At 36.1% G+C, this 24163-nt stretch overlaps 1 protein-coding gene and 1 long non-coding RNA gene across 2 annotated transcripts in view; both read left to right on the top strand.

The window, feature by feature from the left end:
• EHBP1 (EH domain binding protein 1) overlaps positions 1–24163 on the top strand; it is a 303679-nt gene that overhangs the window by 22324 nt on the left and 257192 nt on the right. The gene's annotated exons all lie outside the window — the stretch shown is intronic.
• LOC145723708 (uncharacterized) lies at positions 22824–23975 on the top strand. Its single transcript, XR_014148965.1, has 2 exons — positions 22824–23285; positions 23330–23975. It is a non-coding gene; the product is annotated as an uncharacterized LOC145723708 (long non-coding RNA).

Here is a 24163-nt window from a genome sequence, read left to right on the forward strand (position 1 = left end):
AGAGAGTTGTTGCTAGTCCTTTCTTCGATCTCCTGTTGAGTTTGTAGGTGTTCAGAATGGTTTGATCCCTATCCAGCTGAATTCCTGAGAGGAGACGAAATCCAGGTCTCCTACTCCTCCGCCATCTTGCTCCGCCCCCCCTGGTAATCTTCTAATTAGTTTATTTAGGCCATTGATGTTACTGATATGGTTGGATATCTACCATATTTGTTACTGTTTTCTAATCTTTGCCTTTATTCTTTGTTTCTTTTATGTTTTCCACTCTTTTTCTGCCTTCACTGTTTTGTTTTTTCCTTGTCTGGTTTTAACTGGACATTTTATGATTCTATTTTTTGTCTCCCAACATATGAATTTTGACTTTTTTTTTTTAAGTAGGCTCCACTCCCATTGTGGAGCCCAATTGGGGTTTTGAGCTCATGACCCTGATATCAAGACCTGGGTTGAAATCAAGAGTCAGACGCTTAACTGACTGAGCTCCACAGGCACCCCTGATTTTTACTTTTATAAAAAAAAATTTATTGGGGCGCCTGAATGCTCAGTTGGTTAAGTGGCTTCTCTTGCTTTCATTTTCTTTTTCTTCTGGTATTCCTATTATGTGTATGTTATACCTTTTGTAATTGTCCTGCAGTTCTTGAATATTCTGTTCTTTTTTATTCCTTTTTTTTATTTCCATTTCAGCTGTGGAAGTTTCTACTGACATTTCTTCAAGTTCACAGTCTTTTCACTGCTGTGTTCCATCTATTGATAAGCCCATCAAAGGCATTCTTCATTTCTGTTACAGTATTTTTGATTTCTAGCATTTTCTTTTGATTCTTAAAGTTTCCATCTCCCTGCTTGTATTACCCATGTGTTCTTGCATGTTGTCCACTTTTTCCATTAGATACCTATAACTACCTTGTAGTTGTTTTATATTCCTGTTCCGATAATTCCAACATATCTGCCATATCTGAGCCTGGTTCTACTGCTTGCTCTGTCCCTTCAAACTGTGTTTTTTGTGTTTTAATATGCTTTGTAATTTTTTGTTCAAAGCTAGTCATGATGTACTGAGTAAATGGAACTGAGGTAAATAAGCCTTTAGTGTAAAGTTTATGTTTATCTAGATAGGAGTAAGCTATGTTTATTATTGCTGTAGCAATAGGTGTTAGAGGCTAAAATTTCTTCTGTGTACCTTTTTTTTTTTAAAACAAAATCTCTTTTCTTGTCTTGGGTTTCCCTGGAGACTTTTGAAATGTCTAAACATTATGTATTATAGAAACACATAATGATGATTATGTTAATGATAATTCTTTGTATCAAGGACTTAACTGTGCTAAATTAGATATTGTGATACATATTTTATATACATTATGTCATTGAATCCTTGCAGTGACATCCATGAGAGAAGGCACTATTACTGTCGCCATTTTCACAGAGGAAGAAACTTAGGCATGGAAAGATTAGATAACTCTCAACATATACAGCTTATTATTGGAGTCTAGAACTGAGATTTAAACCCATGAATCTCATATCCAAAAGCAGCCTGACTCCAGAGCCTGCTTTTGTAGTCAGTATGTGAATAATGAGTTTCTTAAACTTTTGTGAATTCTTTGTGTTTTGTTTTAACTTTACTTAGAAATATTTGATAAATGTCAAGGTTATGGTTTTGGACTTAATAGTTTGTTGTCTTTAATAATTAATAATATGTCCAGTGCTTTAAGTAGAGCAAAATAGAGGGTTACTATAAGAGAAAATGGTGTATAGTTCATTTTACAAAAACATAATTTTTCAAAAATTTATCATAATAAATTATTACTTTTACTAAATTAGGATTGGATATGTAAAATGGATTTCAGTAGTTTGTGAAGTATGCGTATCTATAAAATCTGCCATTTTGTTACTTTAGAATTATTTTTAAATAATTTTTCTTATTTCAAGTTTATGGAATTGTTTTGCAACATATACATAATAGGCAAGAACAGTTGGAATCATAAAGTTACATGCATAAACATTTAAGGAAGTTTTATTTGTATATCCTTAAATAGCATCTTAATTTTCTCATACTTATGATTTCTTTTTTTTAATTTAAATTCACTTAGCCAACATATCGTACATCATTAGTTTCAGATGTAGAGTTCAGTAATTCATCAGTTGCATATAACATCCAGCGCTCATCACATCACATGTACTCCTTAATGTCCATCACCTAATTACCCCAATGATTTCTTAGTATACAGAAAATATTTCTAGTTTTTAATTTTTATTTTGCGTCCTTCTTTTCTTCCAATGCACGTGAATATTTCTTTATTTAGTATCTACTGGTTGTTTTAGATATTTTTTTTTCTTGGCTGGATTTTCATTGTTAAACATTGCAGTCAGTTATTATTTTGTTAAAGTGATTTTTATTTAGTATCATTTGAGATGCTGTAATTTAACCCAGTTTAAATTTCTTCCCTTCAAGGCAAAACTACGTTGATGAATGACACTAATACTACTAATTGAGAATATTTATTTTTTTCTTTCTTTTTTTTTTTTAAAGATTTTATTTATTTGACAGAGAGAGCACAAGTAGGCAGAGAGGCAGGCAGAGGGAGAGGGAGAAGCAGGCTCCCCGCCGAGCAGGGAGCCGGATGTGGGGCTCGATCCCAGGACCCTGGGATCATGACCTGAGCTGAAGGCAGACGCTTAACTGACTGAGCCACCCAGGCGCCCCTATTTATTTTTTTCTTGAAAAAAAAAATCTTATTTTACGTCATTCCATAAGAAGTGTTTCTATGCTTCGCCTGCTGTAGTTGGATGTTTTATTTCACTGTTCTGTAAACATGCCCTATTCATTCAGTCTTTTAAGTTTTGTGTTTTTTTTTAAGATTTTTATTTATTTATTTGAGAGAGGGAGAAGAGAGAGTGAGTGTGTGCGTGAGCATGAGTGGGGGGAGAGGGAGAGGAAGCAGCAGACTCCCCTTGAGCAGGGAGCCCAATGTGGGTCTCGATTCCAGGACCCCAGGACATGTCCTGAGCTGAAGGCAGATGCTTAACTGACTGAGCCACCAGGTGCCCCCAATCTTTTAAGTTTTTAATTGCTTTGCATCTCTGCCCAGTCTGTCCAGTTCTACTCTTCCTTCAAGGATTAGCTGCATTCTTACCTGCTTTGTAAAGCCTTTCTTAAATCTTGCTGTTACTGATCTCCTTTCCTTCCTCTAACCATCTGTATCACTGGTACTCAATAAATAACCCTAAGAATAGTGAAAACAAATAATAACTAACATTTATATACTAATTATGTGCTAGACATTTTGCCAGGTGTTTTGCATGAACATTTTATTTAGTGCTCACAGTAATTCTGGAAAGTCAGTACTATTATTATTATTACTATTTTTAAAGATTTTATTTATTTATTTGAGAGAGAGAGAGAGAGCACAAGTAGGCAGAGAGGCAGGCAGAGGGAGAGGGAGAAGCAGGCTCCCCGCCGAGCAGGGAGCCGGATGTGGGGCTCGATCCCAGGATCCCGGGATCATGACCTGAGCTGAAGGCAGCCGCTTAACCAACTGAGCCACCCAGGCACCCAGTCAGTACTATTATTATCTCCAAATAACAGTTAAGGGCAACTGGGCTTAGAGAGGTTGAGACTTGCCCAAGGTCACACAATTATTGGAGCCAGTATTCAACTTAGATCTGTTTGTAGAGTCCATACTCAACCACTTTGCTAGTATTTAAATATTTAACTTCTTTTGTTGTTTTTTTCCCCCCTCTTTCTTGTGACTTGATCTTGGTTCCCTCTCGATTATAAACTCATTGAGGATAGGACCTTATTTCTAATATTTCAAGATGCATGCTGATAGTTTTTGAACAGTACCAGAATGTTTTATAGGAAGTTCAATAACGATTACATATATTTTTAAGTAATTTAATGGGTTTTTAGTACTATAAAAAAAAAAGATAATTATTTTTAAATTAAAACCATTCAAATACCTGATAGTTTAAGCACTATTGGTTGTATGTTAGATATCCTATAACAAACCACTCTACCACTCAAGATCCTCAATTTAAAATTGTGATTCAGGCCCTAATTTGTCAAACTGTTTAAGTTTCTAGGCAAAGTTATAGACAAGATCTTGAATTTTCTATTGTACGTGGAAACTATTGCACTTCCACATGAAATTTGGGAATGAGGTCTCTGCAGCAATGAAAAAAAAATGTCCCTTTTGTCATGGCATTGATTATTCAAATATGTAAAATACTAACTTTCCAGGTATATCAAGTATATTGGAGATGACACGTTTGTTTGAAAGAAACTGGATTATAATAGAAATGTGACAGAAGTTTCACTGGGTTCCAAAGACTGTATAGCTTTCATTCTACATAAAACAATATCAGTGTTATAATTTGAGTGCCTTCTCCTTCCTGTAGTAACAAAGTAAGGGGCTTTATTACTATAATTTAAAATGCCTATCATGAAGAAAACACTGTTAAGGGCTGGTAAAGAAAAGAGAGAGAGAAGAATGTGAACCAGCAACTGTGTTTGTTGTTGGTTGTGGTGAGGGGGGTTAACATATTTAGCACAAAGGGATTTGAGTTCCAATGTTTGATGCTTTTGTGTGTGTTACATTTTCAGCCATTGACTGTAAAGTTTTTAGAAATGATTTTACTAATCAAGCATGTATCTAGTGTGTAGAGTAGGCACTTAATAAATGTTTCATGCACTGATTGAGATAGAATATATTTTAACTTAAATTTGAATTATTCGGTTTTTTAGTAAATCTTAAATAGTTAACTGGTAGAGGTAAAGAACGAGAAAAAATTCTTCTGCTACAGGTTTTCCCAGTTACATATGATGCTCTAATTATATTTAAACAAGTGATGAATTAGGTCACATTTAATTGATATATTAAGCAAATTGTTAGATATGAATATGTTATTTTAATACTTAGGTGAACTTTATATATTCAGGTTTGTTTTCTTAGAAATGTCAATGGAAATGTAATTTTTAGCCTTGAAATTTGCCTCCTATTGTTGTTAAGATGATCAGACATCAACTTATGTCTCAACATTTTTAATAAAAATTTTAGCCATTTTGGTAAGTATGTAGTGAATATCTTATTTTGATTTTAATTTGCATTTTCCTGATGACTAATGCTGTTGAGTATCTTTTTATGTGGTTATTGTTCACTGTGTATCTTGTTTTTCTTTCTTTTTTTTTTAAAGTAGGCTCCACACCCAATGTGGGGCTTGAACTCACAGCACTGAGATTAAGAGTAGTGTGCTCTACTAACTGAGCCAGACAGGGTCCCCCTGTGTATCTTGTTTTTGAACTATTTAAATTCTGTACCCATTTTTTAAAAAATCTGTTGTTTGCTTTCTAATTTGTAAGAATTCTTTTACATATTTTAGATACCAACACTTTGCCAGATAAAAACATTACGAATATTTTCTCCAATTCTGTGTCTTTTCATGTTGCTAATATTTTTTAAGAACAATTTTTAATTTTTAAAAAGATGTATTTATTTGAGAGAGAGAGAAAACACAAGCAGGGAGGAGGAGGGGCAGAGGGAGAGGGAGAAGCAGAACCTCTGCTGATCAGGGAGCCCAATGCAGGGCTCAATCCCAGGACCCTGGGATCATGACCTGAGCGGAAGGCAGATGCTTAACCAACTGAGCCACCCAGGCACCCCAAACAATTTTTAATTTTGATGAAATCCCATTTACCAATATTTTCTTTTGTGGTTGGTGTGTTTTATGTCCTATCTAAGAAATCTTTGCCTATTGCAAGGTCATGAAGATTTTCTACTATATTTTTGTTTTTGTAGAAGTTTTACAGATTTAACATTTACATTTAGGTCTGCCATCCATTTCAAGTTAGTATTGATGTATTATGTGAGGTAGAGCTTGAGGTTTGTTTTTTCCCATATAGATATCCAATTGTTCTACCAGGGGGTATTCTTAATGTGTGTGATTGGAGGATTGGAGATAGAAAGAAATCAAAGTATACTTTTATTGTTAGCAGTAAAATTGATATTTTTATTGAAAAGTAAATGTGGTATATGCCTTTATGAACAAGCAGATTTTGAGATATTGAATATTAGCACCCCAAATTAAGATAACGTATTCAAAATACAAACTAGATAAGAATTGAAGAATTATTGGATTCCAGGTAAATTACCACTGCAGTTCCAAGTTGATACCAGACTGAGGGCTACAAAAAATTTACAGCTTTAAAATATAATTTGATAAGTAGAGAAAAAGGCGTGAAAATGAAAAGAAATACTACTCTACTAAAGCTTTTTTATTCAGACACTTCAAAAGAAAGAAAAGAAAAATCTGCTTTCGCACTGGTGATTTCTTTTTTTTTTTTTGAAGAACCAACAGGATTAGTAGAGCTATAGAGAAGAAACCTAGAGATGAGTAATTTTTTGTTTTTCTTCAAGAAAACTATAGACTAAAACTATAGACAAAACAAGTTAATATTTGAGTCTTAGGAAGGTTGATAAACAGAGGACAAAAACCATGTTTTATTTATAAGTAGTTAATAATGAAAGAGACCAGTATGGTATCATTAAGAAAAAGTCGTTAGTCTAACCCGAATTCCTTTTTTGACAGATCTGCTCCTTTGAGAGTATGTGTTTATCACATTTGTATTTCTGTGAAGGGTTTGCTAAGTTCCATGGTGATACTGTCAAGATGGAAAAAAATACGTTCTGGAAACTGGATAATTTATTATTTTAAGTCCAAAGGGACATTTCTATAGCCTTACTGTAGGACTCAGTGCTTGTTTTGATTCTGTTTATTTTTATCAATTACTTGTATGCAATATAGAAGGCATGTGTTTCATATTTGCAGATCATGGTGAGCTATGGTGATATTAGATATATGAATCAAGAACCAGGGTACCAAAAGATCTCATTTGGCTAGAATCATGGGCTGAATTTAACTAGATTACATTGAATGTGATAAATATGTAAAGGTGTACATTTTAGTCTTAAAAGATTCCAACCATGTAACTATATAGGTGGAAGAGATTTGACTTACCATGTAAGTAAAAGATTTTAGTCAGTGATAAGCTTATTATGAGTCTGTGACGTGTCTATGAAAAAAAGCAAAGCAAAATAAACAAATGTGTTAAGCTGCATTAATGGAGGTCTCTAAGAAAGGAAGTTAATGGTTCCCCTTTAGTCAGACCACATTTGAGGTATTGTCTTCAGTTCTGGCCATCCTAGTTTAAGATGGTTTAGAGAAGTTGGAATGTGTTTCGAGGAAAGTGACTAGGAGGGAGGAGGAGTCAAAATTACACAAGGTTAGGTTTAAGGAGTTAGGGATAGTTAGCTTAGAGAAGAGAAAATCCCCCACCAAGTATGAAGTATCTGAAAGGCTGTTCTTGGAAATGGAAGTAAGCTGGGCACCAAGAGGATAGAAATTACAGGGAGATGGGTTTTCCTATGCTGAGGGACCTAACACCTGGGGTTGTCTGAAGGTAGGGTGGGCAGTCTGGGTGAAGCTAATGGTTTCCCTGTTGCTGGAGGATCTGGGTAGCTGCTTGGCAGGCATAATAGAGATTGGATTCGTGTATCCAGATTAAGTAGGTTGTTTAGACTATCAAGGTGATCTTTAAAATTCTTTCCAAGTCTGAGGTTTTAGGATTCAGTAGAATGACAGAGGCAACCTGGAGCATGCAATTCAATACCTTATTTTTTTAAGTAAGCAGGGCTTGCAAAAATGAAAGAACATTTAAGCCAGGAGCCCTGGTTTCTAATCTAGTCCTGTTGCTGTCCAGCAGAACACATCTGTAAAATTAAAGGATCATACAAGATCTCCAAACTTAATTGCAGCTTTCAAAAATTCTCTTATTGTTGTAACTTTGTAGCCCAGTGCTTTAGGAAGAAGTAGGAGGATTGGCAGAAAATAGAATATTTTAGATCCTGATTCATTGAAAGTTGATTGGTGGAAAGGTCAGTACAACGTGGAAGTTTGAATAAAAAACAAAACAAAATAACCCAGACAGTCTGTGTTACAGTTGTAGCATAAGCAGCTACCACATGTACTAAGTTCATATCTTGTCATAATAAATAGTAATGTATTTTTCTTTATGTTTTTAAAACATTTTTATCTCCTAGGGTAATATCTTCCCCTGTTAGAAAGGATACAGAAATGAAAATTGATACCTTTTGCAGTCTATCTGTGGACTTTGTTTATTCTCATCTTCTTTAACCCCTTTACTCCTCTCTTTAAACGGATAGAATTACTTTAAAAGTTAGATAGTAACAGTATTTGATGTTTTTTCTCCCAAGCTTCCTTTTAAAATTAAAAATATATTTATTTTGAAATGACAAGTCCCAATCTTTAGCCTCCTTTAAATCACCACTGTACATTGTGGTTGGTTATTCCCCAGGGCAAGCCAACATCATTTAACATTCCTTACAACTAGAATAAGAAATGAATGTTTCAGGTTGCAGAGCTATTAGGGATCATTAGTTATTATCCCTACCTCCAACATTTATATTCCCACACATATATGCACAGATTTTTTTTTTTTTAAAAAGCTTAGTGTTTAAACACGTATGAGTTTGTTGGCATTAATATTGACCAGTAGAAGAAGTGTTAAATATTGAAAGCGTTATTTGTTGCTGAAAGACTTGGTGGGGCTGTTTTGGTATTCACTTAAGGTAAAAGGAGCAATTATGTTTAATTTGGTAGTGAGGATGGAAGGAAATACATCCAAATGTTAACTAACATTGCTTATAGGCTGGGGATGGGGGATTAAAGAATTCCCTGTAGCCTTCACTGAGCATCATCAGGTATGAATGTTTTGCCACATTTGCTTTATCATTGTCTTCTTTTTCTCTCCTTATGTACATATAATTTTTTAGAACAGTTTGAGAATAAATTTCAGAATTATTTTCCTTTACTCCTAAATACTTTAATGTATGCCCCAGATAGCTGTTGTTGTAGAAAAAAGTATCCCAAACCTAATGGTGTAAACCAGAGGTCAGGAAACTACAGCCTATGGTGCCAAATCCAGTCTTCCACCTGTTTTTTTGTACAGCCCACAAACTACGAATGAATTTTTTACATTTTTAAATGTTTGGAAAAAAAAAAAGAATAGTTTGTGACACATGAAAATTATATGGAATTCAGACTTCTGTGTTTATAAATACAAATTTTGGAACACGGTCACATTTATTTACATATTGTCTGTGGTCGCTTTTGTGCTGCTACACCACAGTTGAGCAGTTGTGACAGAGACTCTGTGGCTCTCGACACCTAAAAAATTACTCTCTGGCCTGGGGTGCATGGGTGGCTCAGTCAGTTAAGTGTCTAGCTTTTGATTTTGGCTCAGGCCATTATCTCAGGGTTGTGAGATTGAGCCCCATGTTGGGCTCTGCCCTGGGCGTGGAGCCTGTTTAAGATTCTTTCTCTCCCTCCCCCTCTCCCCCTCTCCCCTCTCCCCATGACTAAAAAAATATAATAATAAAATAAAAATAAAAATTACTCTCTGGCCTTTTACTGAAAAAAGTTTGCTGATCCTTTGTGTAAATCAGCAACCAGTTATTATACTTATAAATCTATGGGTCAGTAGTTTGGCCATGAGGTGGTGAATCTCTGCTCTATAATGTCTGGGGCATCAGATGGGATTTTTTAAAAAAATATTTTATTTATTTATTTGACAGCACGCATGCACAAGCAGGCAGAGCAGCAGGCAGAGGGAGAGGGAGAAGCAGGCTCCCCACTAAGCAGAGACTCCGATGTGGGACTCTATTCCAGGACGCTGGGATCATGACCTGAGCCAAAAGCAGATGCTTAACTGATAAGCCACTCAGGTGCCCCTGGGACGTCTTGAAAGAATGGAGATAGCTGGGAAAACTTGACTGGGACCATATATCTGGGGTCTTTTTTTTTAAGATTTTATTTATTTGAGAGAGAGAGAGAGAGCACATGAGAGGGGGGAGAGTCAGAGGTAGAAGCAGACTCCCCGCTGAGCAGGGAGCCCAATGTGGGACTTGATCCCGGGACTCCAGGATCATGACCTGTGCCAAAGGCCGTTGCTCAACCAACTGAACCACCCAGGTGCCCCCATGTCTGGGGTCTTAATTCTGTTTCAAGAATGTATTGGGGCGGGCGCCTGGGTGGCTCAGTTGGTTAAGAGACTGCCTTCGGCTCAGGTCATGATCCTGGAGTCCCTGGATCGAGTCCCACATCGGGCTCCCTGCTCGGCAGGGGGTCTGCTTCTCCCTCTGACCCTCCCCCCTCTCATGTGCTCTCTCTCAAATAAATAAATAAAAATCTTTAAAAAAAAAAAAAAAAAGAATGTATTGGGGCTGCAGTGTCCAAGATGGCTACTTCACTCACATGTATGGTGCCTGGGTTAGGGGCTGGCTAGCATCACTTACTCTATGCGTAACAGTCTCATAGTACTTGAATTTCTTATGTGACATCTGGCTTCCACCGGAGCAAGTTTTCCAAGAGGGCAGGTGGAAGCTGAAAGGCTATGACCTAGCCTCCAAAGTCCTATAAATTAATCAAATTACAAAGACCAGCCAGATTCAAGAAGAAGGAAGGAATAGGTTCCATCTCTTCATGAAGAATGGCAGGCATGCACATAGAGGACGGAAAGGAGCTACCACGGTGTGTATTTATTTATTTTTTTAAAGGTTTTATTTATTTATTTGACAGAGAGAGCACAAGTAGGTAGAGCAGTAGATAGAGGGAGAGGGAGAAGCAGGCTCCCCGCTGAGCATGGAGCCCAATGTGGGGCCCGATCCCAGGACCCTGGGATCATGACCTGAGCCAAAGGCAGACACTTAACTGACTGAGCCACCCAGGTGCCCCCACAGTGTGTATTTCTGAAGACTTCTAAAAATTAAACTTCTTATTTTGAGATAATTCACAGGCAATTATAGGAAATAACAGAGATCCTGTTTAGCCTTTACTGTTTCTTCCTATAGTAACATCTTGGAAACCTATAGTACAATGTCACAGTCAGAATATTGACACTGATAATAGTCAAAATATAGAACATTTCTATCACAGCAAGTATCCTTTGTATTGTCCTGTTGTAGCTATACCCATTTCCTTGTCATTTCCACCCCTCCTTAACCCTGGGCAAAGACTAATCTGTTCTTCATAGCTCTAATTTTGTCATTTCAGGAATACTGAATAATATAATATATAACCTTTTGGGGATTGGCTTTTTTTCATTCAGCATCATTCTATGGGGATTCATACAGGTTGTTGTATGTATCAGTTGTTCATTCCTTTTTATTGTGGAGTAGTGTTTTATGGTATGGGTATACCACTGTTTTTTTAACCATTCACTCATTGAAAGACATTTTTCCTATGTTGAGTCTTTCAGTCTATAAACAAGGTATGTCTCTTCATTTATTTGGATCATCTTTGATTTCTTTCATCAGCATTGTGTAGTTTTCAACATACAGGTCCTTTAAATGTTTTCTTAGATTTACACCTAAGTATTTCAGTTTTTTAAATCAATTATAAGTGGTGTTTTGTTTTTAATTTTGGTGTAGAAAAAATACACTTCACATATGTGTGTATATTTTGTATACTGTGACCTTGCTAAACTCAAATATTAATTTAAGGAGTGGTTTTTGTAGATTTTTTGGAAATTTTTTACATAGACAATCCTGTCATTTGTAGAGAGGACATTTGCCAAGAGTTTTTACTTTTTCCTTTCCAATCCGTATGCCTTTTATTTCTTTTTCTTGCCTTATTGCACTCTCTAGAACTTCCAGCACTATGTTGAGTAGGAGTGGTGAGAGTGGATATTCTTGCCTTGTTCTCAATCTTAGGGAGAAAGCATTTAGTCTTTCACCATTAAGTGTAATGTTAGCTATAGGAAAGTAGCTTTATAAGGAAAGTAGCTTTATTTTTTATTTATTTATTTTTTTAATGAATACATAAATAATACATATTCCCTTCCCTTATAAGGTTGAGGAAGTTTTCTTCTTTCCTGTTTTGCTGAGAGCTTTCATCAGGAATGAATGTTGGATTTTATCAAAAGCTTTTTCTTTTCTTTTTTTTAAAGATTTTATTTATTTATTTGACAGAGAGAGAAAGAGCACAAGTGGGGGCAGGGGTGAAGCAGGCTCTCTGCTGAGCAGGGAGCCCAATGCAGGGCTCAGTCCCAGTACTCTGTGATCATGACCTGAGCCAAAGGTAGACACTTAACCGACTGAGCCACCCAGGCGCCCCGTCAAAATCTTTTTCTGTATTGAGATTATCATATGGTTTTTCTTTTAGTTTGCTAATATACTGAACTACATTGATTGATTTTTGGATGTTAAGCCAACCCTACATTTCTAGAATAAACCCCACTTGATCATGATCTGTTATCCCTCTAATATTTTGTTAGATACAATCTGCCAAATTTTAATTGGTATTTTTATATCTGTGTTCATGTAGGATATTATTCTGTAGTGTTTTCTTTTTTTTTTTTTGGATTTTTTTTTTTTTTTTAAGATTTTATTTATTTGCGAGAGAGAGAATGAGAGACAGAGAGCATGAGAGGGAAGAGGGTCAGAGGGAGAAGCAGACCCCCTGCTGAGCAGGGAGCCCGATATGGGACTTGATCCCAGGACTCCAGGATCATGACCTGAGCCGAAGGCAGTCGCTTAACCAACTGAGCCACCCACGCGCCCTGTAGTGTTTTCTTTTTGTTTTTGTTTTCTTGTGAAGTCTTTGCCCGGTTTGGTATCAGGAGAATGCTGGCCTCATTGAATGAGTGGGAAATAGTTACTCTTGTTCAGTTTTCTAGAAGAGTTTGTGTGGAATTGGTATTCTTTTTGCCCATATTTTATTTAATGAGTTTTTTATTTGAGTATAGTTGACACATGTTACATTATTTTCAGGTGTACAATGTAGTGATTCAGCTTCTTTATACATCATGCTGTGCTCACCACAAGTGCAGCTACCATCTGTCACCATACATTACTATCACAGTATCATTGACTATATTCCCTATGCTATGCATTTGTCCATTTTTTAATTGGGTGTTTTTTTTGTTGGTTTTGTTGTTGAATTATAGTAGTTCTTTATATATTCTGGATAAATGATTTGCAAATGCTTTCTCTTATTCTGTGGATTGCCTTTTTACTCTGTTTATAGATAGTATCCTTTGATATAAAAAAGTTTTTAATTATAATGAAGTCCTACTTACCTGCTTTTTCTTTTGTTGCCTATGTATTTGTCATATTTAAGAAGTCAATGCCAAATCTAAAGTCATGAAACTTTTGTCCTCTGTTTTCTTCTGACTTTTCTAGTTTTAGTTCTTACATTTGGGTTTTTGATCCATTTGAGTTACTTTATATATACGGTGTAAGGTAAGGGTAAAGCCAATTTTTGAGGACTTCCTTATACTGCCCGGCCAGGTAGAGGGGGATGAGCCTGCAAAGAGGAAGAAATATACAAGTGTCAGTGTTGCTAAGAGGTCAGATAAGATGAGGACCCCCAAAAATGTTTATTACATTTAGCAGCATGGAGGACACAGGAAGAAAAGCACAGGTCATGTTCTTGGAGCAATTACTGATCTAATTTATATGCAGCATACAATGTAGTAAATTAGATTAGAAGATTTGTAGAGGTCAAATTGAGAAGGACTTTGAGTTAGAATCTTATTCCCTGAGCAACAGTAAGGCATAAAAAATAATGAAATAGTAATTCTTTAGAGGGGAGAGAGTCTGATATCTTTTCTTTATTTTTGAAAAATTGAGTTCCCTTCCTAGTAAGTGAGGTGTATGATAGGTCATGAGTCCCAAAGGAACTAGTTCTTCTGGTTGGTGCTAACCTTTGGCCCTAGAAACAAATACACTTCTTTTAACTATTGGATATACGTAACATACTCAGCTTCTTGCTGATGCTACAGCTGGAAATAGCTCAGCTCTTTTTGTCTTTGGCCATGACTAGACTGTATTGAACTGGGTTATTTTAAGCTGTGGGCCCGACTGCTGATTGATGGATGTTATTTATGTGTCTGAAAGCTATCAAGAAGTCCTATTATTTTCAGTTTTTCTGTGCAGAAACTAGTTCCGAGTGTTTTCTTCAACCTTGGGGCTGTATATCTGGAAGCTGGCTACTCTGTATGCCTAGATATAAGGTGATCCTGAACTTATAACATTTTATCTACCCCCAGTCCCTGTTGTTTATCACCAGCATTTTCCTAATTAGAAGCTCCATTAAAATTTTTTCTTTTTTTTTTTGTTAGCTAATAGGGATGGAGGTGAAATAGATGTCAACTTATATTTGGTGTAATAATTTAATCATATATAATGTCACAGTGTATAAAATAATCTTAAATATATATAAAAATACATTCCACCAAATTTCTTAAAACAGTTTTCTTGAGATACTAATTTAAAAAAAGATACTAATTTATTTATTGATTTTTTTATTTTGTTTTTATAATTTCAGATATATAAAGTTGCAAAAGTGGTGCAAAGTATTCTCATACTTCCCTAGTTGGCTTATTTGCTTTATCCCTGTGTGTGTAAATATATCTGTGTTTATGCATATACATACATTTTTTCTGACTCATTTGAGAAGAAACTAAGGATGTGATGACTCTATATTTCTAAATCCTTCAATGTGTATTTCTTAAAAACACAGACAGTTCTTACATAAATACAACACAATCATCAAAATCAGGAAATTAATGTTGGTTCAGTAGTCTTACCTGATCTATAGACCTTATTCAGATTTCACCAGTTTTCCCAATTATGTCCTTTATAACCAAAGAAAAAAATTTTTTTTCTGGTGCAAGATTCAATTTAAGAGTACATGTTGCATTTAGGTGTAATGCTTCTTGTAAAGTATTTGTTTTTTCAAACTCTGTGTTTGTCTTTGACATCAGTATCATCATCCTCACTGGAGCTACTTTTTGAGTCATCTAGACTAATTTTCTAGAGCTTATTATTTCACTTCTGCCCCTCTCTTTGAGATGCAGCACTCTTTGATTCAGATTATAGTAATGTCATTGGAAATACCCCAGGCTACAAGTAAATGACATTAAATAATGAAACATTAAAATGCTTATTGTTCTCATTGACCACATATGTACACGTTTGGATTTCTACATGGTAGTATTTTACTACTTTTTAAATTTTTTTTTAATAAAAAGCTTGTTTATAGTGACATTCTCTCTGCATCTGAGAAATCATTCTTCTAAGAATTACTAAATTGATCGAATATTCTTTAATCCATTTAAACCTATTTAAATCTATTCTGTTAGTAGAGCCACCTAAGCATTTAAAATTAATATTGATTGGGTTTATTTTGAGCTGATGTGTCTTCTCTAAACAGTACTTTGTTAAAAAATAATTAAAAGAGTTGTAAGGATATAAATAGGCAATTTCTTCCTTAAAAAAAAAAAAAAAGCATCTCATCTTACATTAAGGCACATATAGTAATTCTCTATCCTGTCAGTCACATGCCAGACTCTAGAGTGGGCTTAAATTTTACTCATCACTGTGTGGCAGTGTCTTGGAGAGAAAGCTGCACAAAGGACTTGGATTACAGTACTTTTGGCACGTGGGATAATAAATAATTTTAAATATTCACTAATTTTTAAACGTCCTATATGATTTTTTAAAAGTTCTTTTGTGATTACTATTATAATTTTATTAGATTAAACTTTATAGAGAGAAGAAATAGTATCAAGATAGCCAAAAATTAGCTTTATAGTGGAGCAGATTAATTTATTTTACAACAACCAGAAATGAGAGATAAAATCACAGACCAAATAGTAACATGCACATGTATTCCTTGTGAAAGGTCAAATAACAGTCTTTTTTTTTTTTAAAGATTTTTTATTTATTTATTTGAGAGAGAGAATGAGATAAAGAGAGCATGAGAGGGGGGAGGGTCAGAGGGAGAAGCAGACTCCCCGCTGAGCAGGGAGCCCGAGGCGGGACTCGATCCCGGGACTCCAGGACCATGACCTGAGCCGAAGGCAGTTGCTTAACCAACTGAGCCACCCAGGCGCCCAAGTCAAATAACAGTCTTAAAAACAAATCTTTCATGCCTACATAATGTCATAGGTTGGATGTTATAATACGAAGTTTGTGACTAATGTAACTAATTTCTACAAACAGGTGAAAATCTATGCTTTTAAATAAGTATTGTACTTTCAAGTGTCACCTCCCAAAGATATTAATGCTGTTTGGAAATTCTCTGAGATTCGCTATAGAGGCTGCAGTATATTTGTCAGTATAGATAGTGGATTAGGAGATGGACTCTGATGCCAAACTGCCTCATTTCAGATCTTAGTTTCTACTTACTATTAGAGTCACCTTGGCAAAACTTCTTAAACTTCCTAACTTATTTATGCCTTAGTTTTCTTATTTGTAAAATAGGGATATTAATATCTATTCAGATTGTGAGGCAGGTCATACAGGATGTGAATGACACCTTCTAGTGTTGGGCAGTGCAGCACCTTATACCTACTTGTGGGGTTTTCATGAACTTTGAATGAGTTAGTATATGTAGGACACTTAAGACACTGTCTTAAACACATATGCTATGAAAGTATTTGCTGCTCTTTTATTTAAAAGTATCCTCATGGTGAATCTTTTGAGGATGGGTTATTATACTTGGCAATGGTTAATTTGGAGTAATTTGGAGTCCCTTTTGTGAATAAGGAAGATCTTCAAAGTAATGACTATTTTCTTGTAGCATATAACCGTTTAGCATTTATTCAACCCTTTCTTGCCTTTATTCTTACTAGTCTTATTTAAACTCTTAAAAATTTACCCCTTTATAAGTGTACAATTCAGTGGTTTTTAGTATATTCAGAGAGTTGTGCATATATCATCACTATCTAGTTCAGAATATTTTCATCACCCCCCAAAAAAATCCTGTTCCTCTTAGTAGTCATCCCGGTCTTTACTCCCCTTTCCAAGCCTCTGGCAATCATGAATCTACTTTTGTTTCTATGAATTTGCCTATTATGGTCATTTCATATAAATGAAGTTATACAATAAGTGACCTTTGGTGTCTGGCTTATTCACTTAGTGTAATGTTTTCTAGGTTCGTCCATGTTGTAACATGTATTAGTATGTCATTCCTTTGTATGGCTGAATAATATTCCATTGAATGGATATACCACATGTTGTTTATCCATTCATCATTTGGTGGGCATTTCAGTTGTTTTCATTTTTTGGCTGTTATGGATAATGCTGCCATCAACATTCATGTATAAGTTTTTGGGTATATATCTAGGAGTAAAATTACTGGATCTTATGATAAGTCTATGTTTAACTTTTTAAAGAATTTCCAAGCTTTTCCACAGCAGATGTACTCTTACAATCCACCAGCATTGTGTGAAGGTTCCATTTTCATCATATCTTTGCCAATACTTATTGTCTATCTCTGAATATAAACTTCCTGTGTGGGTGTGAATGCTATTCACTTCAATAACATACTTCCAACTTTTTAAAAAAACTTTTTTGATTTTAGACTTTACTAGCTTCTTAATGTGGTGAGGATTTAGCTGTTGTACCACCTCCTCCCTGAAACAACTTAACCCTTCCCTTTCACCATCCTTCCTATTTTCCAGTCAGCTTTACAAGAGTTAGATCAGAATTCATTATTATGACCTAGTATTGTTTGCAGCTGAGCACTATGGTATTACCACATTTCCTTTCTCTTGATTTTTCTTGTGTTAAAATACACTGCGTTTTTTTGCCCTTTTCCCTCCTGTATCTGTGATGATTATTCCTAAATTTTTCTGTCAGCCTCTCAAAATTCCTCTCAGAACAGTTTAACATTAGTGATTCGTTAGTTCCTTTTTCCCCTGGAGTCCACCAGTGTTCTCTATTTGGAATGTTTTTTTTCGAGGCCTGTGGCATTGGTGACATATTGAGACTTTTAAAAAAACTGTCATTCTGGGAGATTAGTCAGATACTTAACCTCTGGATTGATCTGAATTTCTTGACATGTGAGGTTTGTTCCAACAGGCCTATAAGAAGAGAAGTAGTAAATAATATGCTAAATTAAAAGAAGTGGTGTGGGTGATTTCTGTAAAACAGTAAAGGAGAACAGAAGACCGATATTGCACACATGATACAGTAGTGATTATTTATAATGCTATTTGTCTCCAAAATAACTTTATATTATAAAATGATAAACCCTTTGTACTGTTGAATAGTACAGCAAAAAAGAAAAAATATATATATGTATTTTTTTGATGGCCTATTAAAAAGTATACTCAGTTCAAGTAGGCTAAACTGCACCTCCTCAGTTTGACTGGTGCTGTATCTAAATAGATATATAGGTATTAGAAATTCCTGTCAGCAAAAGTCCATGGGCATCACCAGTTAAATATTTGTGACCAAAAGCAGTCATTCTGTGAAAATGTTTTAAAGATAGTAGGAAGGTGCAAAAATATAATTTAAAAAAATGTTTTTATTTAAGTGACAAAGATTTACATCTGTTATTAGAACTATCCTTTCATTTTTACAGGAAAGAAATACGTCTTATATATGAGTACTTTGTCTTGTATAATTTTCTTCCTATTGAATTAATTATTACAGCTTGCTAAATAACTTGTGAAGTAAGCATAAAGGAGTATAATTAACTGGAGCTGCAGCAGTTATAGTACAATAGGAGGCAGATGTACCTACTGAAGGATAAAAATAATTACTTGAGAAATAGTAAAGTTAGAGTACTTCCATGATAAGACTATTTCTCCCTTTTTGTTTCAATATTCACAGCATCCCACCATGAAATGTTCAGTTATGGCTAAGAGCCCTTTCTCCTAAAAAGAATAACCTTGTTATTTAGTGAAGTGGCTGTTCACAGTAACTACAGGATTAATATTTTGAGCTCTCTTTTTCTCATTGTAAACACATCTTGGATTCTGTGGTGGCAGAAATTTGTTGTACTTTTGTGTTTTAAAGACTTACGGTTCCTCATTTTTAATCTAGGAAAAGCTTAGGGGCTTAAATATTAATTACTAAGTTTTGAGTTATAGCTGCCTTTTATCCTTGGAAACATCAGTTTCATATAAATGAAAACCAGTAGGACATAAAAAGGTTAAATTTGGTCTCAGTAGTTTCCAGTGTAACTTACTACAAGATCGCAACTCTTACTGTGTGTGTTTTTAAATTACCGAATTTTCTAGAATGTTGAGGAGTTACTGTAGCAGACACACCCAGAAATTCAAGTGGTTTAACCTAATAAAATTTTATTTCTTGCTTACTTCTGAGTCTAGAGAGGGTATTCCAGGTTGACTGGCTTCCATGTGGTCATGCAGGAGCCCTGACACCTTTTATCTTATGACTGTGCCTTCCTCTGCATTCTGGAACCTCTCTATCCAACTGGCGTGGAGAAGGCATACTTGTTTTTTATCCATTTTACTCCAGAAGTGACACCAATAACTTTTCACATTCCAGGGGTAAGAAGTATCATGTGGCCCCATTTCAGTGCCAACATGGTGGTGGTGAAGGTGGTGGGTGGGGTGCAGTTGAGGGGTTTCTTGCAACACCTCCCAAAACTAACACTACGCTTTGGACAGGGAGCATGAACCTTTGGTGGTCAGTTTACTATTCTGCTAAAAAATACTACTTCCCCTTTCATAGTGTTACTCAAAGTTAATAATATTAGCTAGCTCTTGATAATGAGAAAACAGGAGGCAAGTGATTTTATGCCATAAATTCTTTACCCTATTCCTGAATTTCTCATTTCATTTTAAACCACCAAATATTTACTCCATTAGAGTCATTTAATCTTACAGTCATTGAACCACTGTGCTTTAGAACTAGCTGAGATCTTAGTCATTTCTTCATTTGATAAATTAGGGAATAGGCTCAGAGAAATGGAGACACATTCCGAAGGTCACGCAGGGTGAGAACTAGGAAAAATAAGTCTCCTCTATGCTAGTATTCTCTCCTCCATACTGTATCACCTTGGAAGGGTCTTCTTTTACAAATTTGTATCTCCTAGATTAATGCAAATTGTTTCCTCTGATTTCTTTCCATTCAGTACCCTCCTAAGGTGCTTACCCTGGAGAAAGGGGAATTTTAATTGATGTAGAGGAGAAAGAGTGATCTGAATAGTATTTGTCATATTGTTATTATTTGGACCATAGTGGAGTGTCAAGGTGAAAATTAAGAAATTGTTTAACTCTGTTCATACTTAGTTCTAAACTTAAAAGGGTTGTTTTATTTTAAATAACTTCCCCCCCCCACGTTTAAATAGCTCTCCAGCATAAAGTGATATAAATGCATTGCAGAAAATAAAGGAAAGTATATGTTTAAAATGACATGTAATTTTACTTTCTAATAGTGGCCACAGTTAGTATTTTGAGATATTTCTTCCTGGTATCTTCTTTCATTGTAGACTATAGGAAAAGATTTTTAATCTGTATTAAATAAACTTAACATGATATCCTAAGCATAGTCCCATGCTTGTAAATGTTGTTAGAAAATATATTTAATGGCTTTATAATTTTTTAGTAGACAGATGTACTGTATTAGGACTCATCTTTTGTTGGGTTTTATATTTAAGGTGTCATAAATTACAGGTTTTTATTTTTTATTTTTTTAAAGATTTTATTTATTTATTTGACAGAGAGAGACACAGCGAGAGAGGGAACACAAGCAGGGGGAGTGGGAGAGGGAGAAGCAGGCTCCCCGCAGAGCGGGGAGCCCGATGCGGGACTCGATCCCAGGACCCTGGGATCATGACCTGAGCTGAAGGCAGTCGCTTAACCAACTGAGCCACCCAGGCGCCCATAAATTACAGGTTTTTAAATAAATTTTAAATAAGTAATCTCAGGGGTTGGGCAGGCTCTCTTTGTCAGTGTGCATATTTCCTGAGATATATATAAGTAGATCCTTCTCTGCGTAAGGTTTTTTTGTCTTCTCCGTGTTCCCCAGGGTTGTGCTAGAAATGGGGTACTTTGTTTACTTGCTTGTCTCTACTGGTTTGTAAATTTTTAGGGGATTGAGATTTATCTTCTTTCATCTTTGTATCTCCTTTGCTTAGCACAGTGCCAGGAGCATAATAGGCCTTCAGTAAAATATATATTTTTTAATTTACCTTTAAGTTCACTAGTGGCAAAAGAGGAGGGCACAAAATTTAGCTTCAGACCAAAGAAAAATACAGCTTACTGTTTTATACTCTGGTTCATTGTAGCTCTCTTATATTCTCCTTTTTCCACTCCTTTTTATTCTCCCCCTTTCTACTGTATTGTTTTAGCATCAGGACCCATAGTTTGAGACAAGTCTTGCCACCTTCACGTTCAACTTATTCTTGTTCCTTTTTAAGGACTCTGAGGGTAGGGGGCGCCTGGGTGGCTCAGTTGTAAAGCGTCTGCCTTCGGCTCAGGTCATGATCCCAGGGTCCTGGGATTGAGCCCTGCATCGGGCTCCCTGCTGGGCAGGGGGCCTGCTTCTCCCTCTCCCACTCCCCTTGCTTGTGTTCCCTCTCTTCGCTGTGTCTCTCTCTGTCAAATAAATAAATAAAATCTTAAAAAAAAAAAAAAGGACTCTGAGGGTAGGTTAGAGGTGTTAAATTTAATTTTTTAAAAAATTTTAGTTTTTGTTGTAAAGTTTTTCTTCCCTGAATAAACCCACCAAAAGACTTAAGCTTTTTTATTTTTTTAATTTTTTTTAAAGATTTTGTTTATTTATTTGACAGAGAGAGACACAGCGAGAGAGGGAACACAAGCAAGGGGAGTGGGAGAGGGAGAAGCAGGCTTTCCGCCGAGCAGGGAACCCGATGTGGGGCTCGATCCCAGGACCCTGGGATCATGACCTGAGCTGAAGGCAGACGCTTAAGGACTGAGCCACCCAGGTGCCCCAAGACTTAAGCTTTTTTAATGGAACTTTAGATAGATTTCAAAGAAAGTGCATCTGTGTGTACATTTTATGTGCATGTATATAAGATGTTTACATATGTAATATATGTTTGTGTATTTATATGTCTGTGTATGTATTATGTGTAGGCCTACCTGGTTACTTAACTTAGGGGATGGAGTAGAAATGTTAAATATGTGATTGTTGAATTCTCTATGAAACCTGAGCTCTATCAAGTTGTCTTGACTTTTTTAGTAGAAAGTTGTATAATTACAGGTTCTTTGATAGTTGGATAACACTCTCACAGTTACTCTGTCCCTGGCCTCTTTTGTGGACATACGTAAATATTTAATGGTTCTTTTCTAGTACAGCACAGATGCTTAAAATATTAATTGTGGTCAGCTAATTGTGTGGTTATTGGTACTCTTCTATTGAGAACAATAAGTCACAGCACCTTTATTTTAGAACACTGCCTCATGTTGCCCATGATAATGCAAAGGTGGACTGATTTCTAGTAAAGACTTCTTAAAAATGGGACATGACTGGGGCACCTGGGTGGCTCAGTCGTTAAGCGTCTGCCTTTGGCTCAGGTCATGATCTCAGGGTCCTGGGATCAAGCCCCACATCGGGCTCCTTGCTCAGCAGGAAGCCTGCTTCTCCCTCTCCCACTGCCCCGCTTGTGTTCCTGCTCTCACTGTGTCTCTCTCTGTCAAATAAATAAATAAAATCTTAAAAAAAAAAAATGGGACATGACTTAGAAGCACAAACAAGTTTAGCTGTCTCTGGGGGTATTCTCAGATAAGTCATTTATGTTCTATTTACATTCTTGGAGCTTCAGGCATTTAGGTTAGGAGACCACCCTTCCTGATTTTTTATGGTAAAAGGTTTTCCTGTTCTGAAGCACTGAGATCAGGATGGTTGAGGGGAGGGAGGTGCCAAGAAGCTGAGTTAGAAGGAGGCAACGGTGCAGGTAGCCTGGATGGTGGCTTAGGATGATGTGTGGGGGCGGGGGCGGCGGGTGGGGGGCAGATACCCCCACTGCTGGCACAACTTATGCCTTACTAGTGTTTGAAGTCAGGAGGTACAGGGATTGCTTACCACTCTCCCTATAAAACAGCGGTTCTCAACTTTGACTGCATATTAGAATCACCTGTAGGAATTAAAAAAAAAATCTGCACATGACACCAGTTAAATCAGATTCTCCAGGAGTGGAACCTAGGCATCAGTATTTTTAAAAGCTTCCCAAGAGGTTCCCATGTGCAGCCAAGGTGAGAATCCCTGCAAAATTAAACTGCAGAGAGGATTTATTATATAGCTACTGGCTGTAGTTAGACCTCATCAATTATAATTAACCAGTTGGGAATTCCTGCTGGAAACTTAAGGTTCATTCAGTAGCAAATGTTCATTGAACCTAACCTTGTACCAAATTCTTATTAATTGCTAGGAATATAAAGATAAGATATGGTTGATAAAGGATTGCAGTCTAGTGGAGGAGATAGGAATAATAAAAATGTAATATAGGGCATATCAAATATTTTGATAGAGGTGTTTTTAAGGTATTACTGGAAATACAGTAGTAGGAGCAGTTAATTCTGCCTGAGCCATGGAATATGGAATGGGGTAGAAATGAAACGATAAGTGGTCAAGGTTTCACAGAGGAAGTGAAGAATTAAGAGTTTATCAGGTAGAAGAGGGAGGAAAGAGGAAGTTTTTGTAAGAAAGGTAGTACCATGCAAAGATGTGAAGAGATTGAAGGAGTATGTGTTCAGATATTTGTAGCTAGAAAGGTAGATTAGGGTCAGGTGGTGAAGTGCCTTATAAAAACAACATTCAGGAATATGGATGTTATCTTGCATGCCAGGTTGTCACAGGGTCAAATGTGAACAGGGTCTAAATAGGAGCTGGTCAGATTTGAAGCAGGTGATAGTGGAGGCCCTAGTAATCAGGACAGCATGGACCTTGTTTAAAAGCATTTAAGTAAGAACTGTTTTTTAAAATTTAAATTCAAAATAAAATAAAATTGGGGCGCCTGGGTAGCTCAGTCATTAAACATCTGCCTTCGGCTCAGGTCATGATCCCAGAGTCCTGGGATCAAGCCCCAAATTGGGCTCCCTGCTCGGTGGGAAGCCTGCTTCTCCCTCTCCCACTCCCCCTGCTTGTGTTCCCTTTCTCACTGTGTCTCTCTCTAATAAATAAATAAAATATTTTTAAAAAGTAAAATAAAATGGAATACTATTATGATGAAATGAATCGTCAAATTCAAACTGCAAGGACCAGTTTGTAGTACCTTGAGTATAAGAGATGACTATAGGATAAAAAACACAAGGAAAAGCTGTAAGATAGCGTTTCGAAAGAAGTGCCATAGAAATATAATTAAGAGTTGGGGTTGC

This window comes from Leptonychotes weddellii, chromosome 10 (genome assembly GCF_054177405.1).
Source record: "Leptonychotes weddellii isolate Sample4059 chromosome 10, ASM5417740v2, whole genome shotgun sequence".
Classification (NCBI taxonomy): Eukaryota; Metazoa; Chordata; class Mammalia; order Carnivora; family Phocidae; genus Leptonychotes; species Leptonychotes weddellii.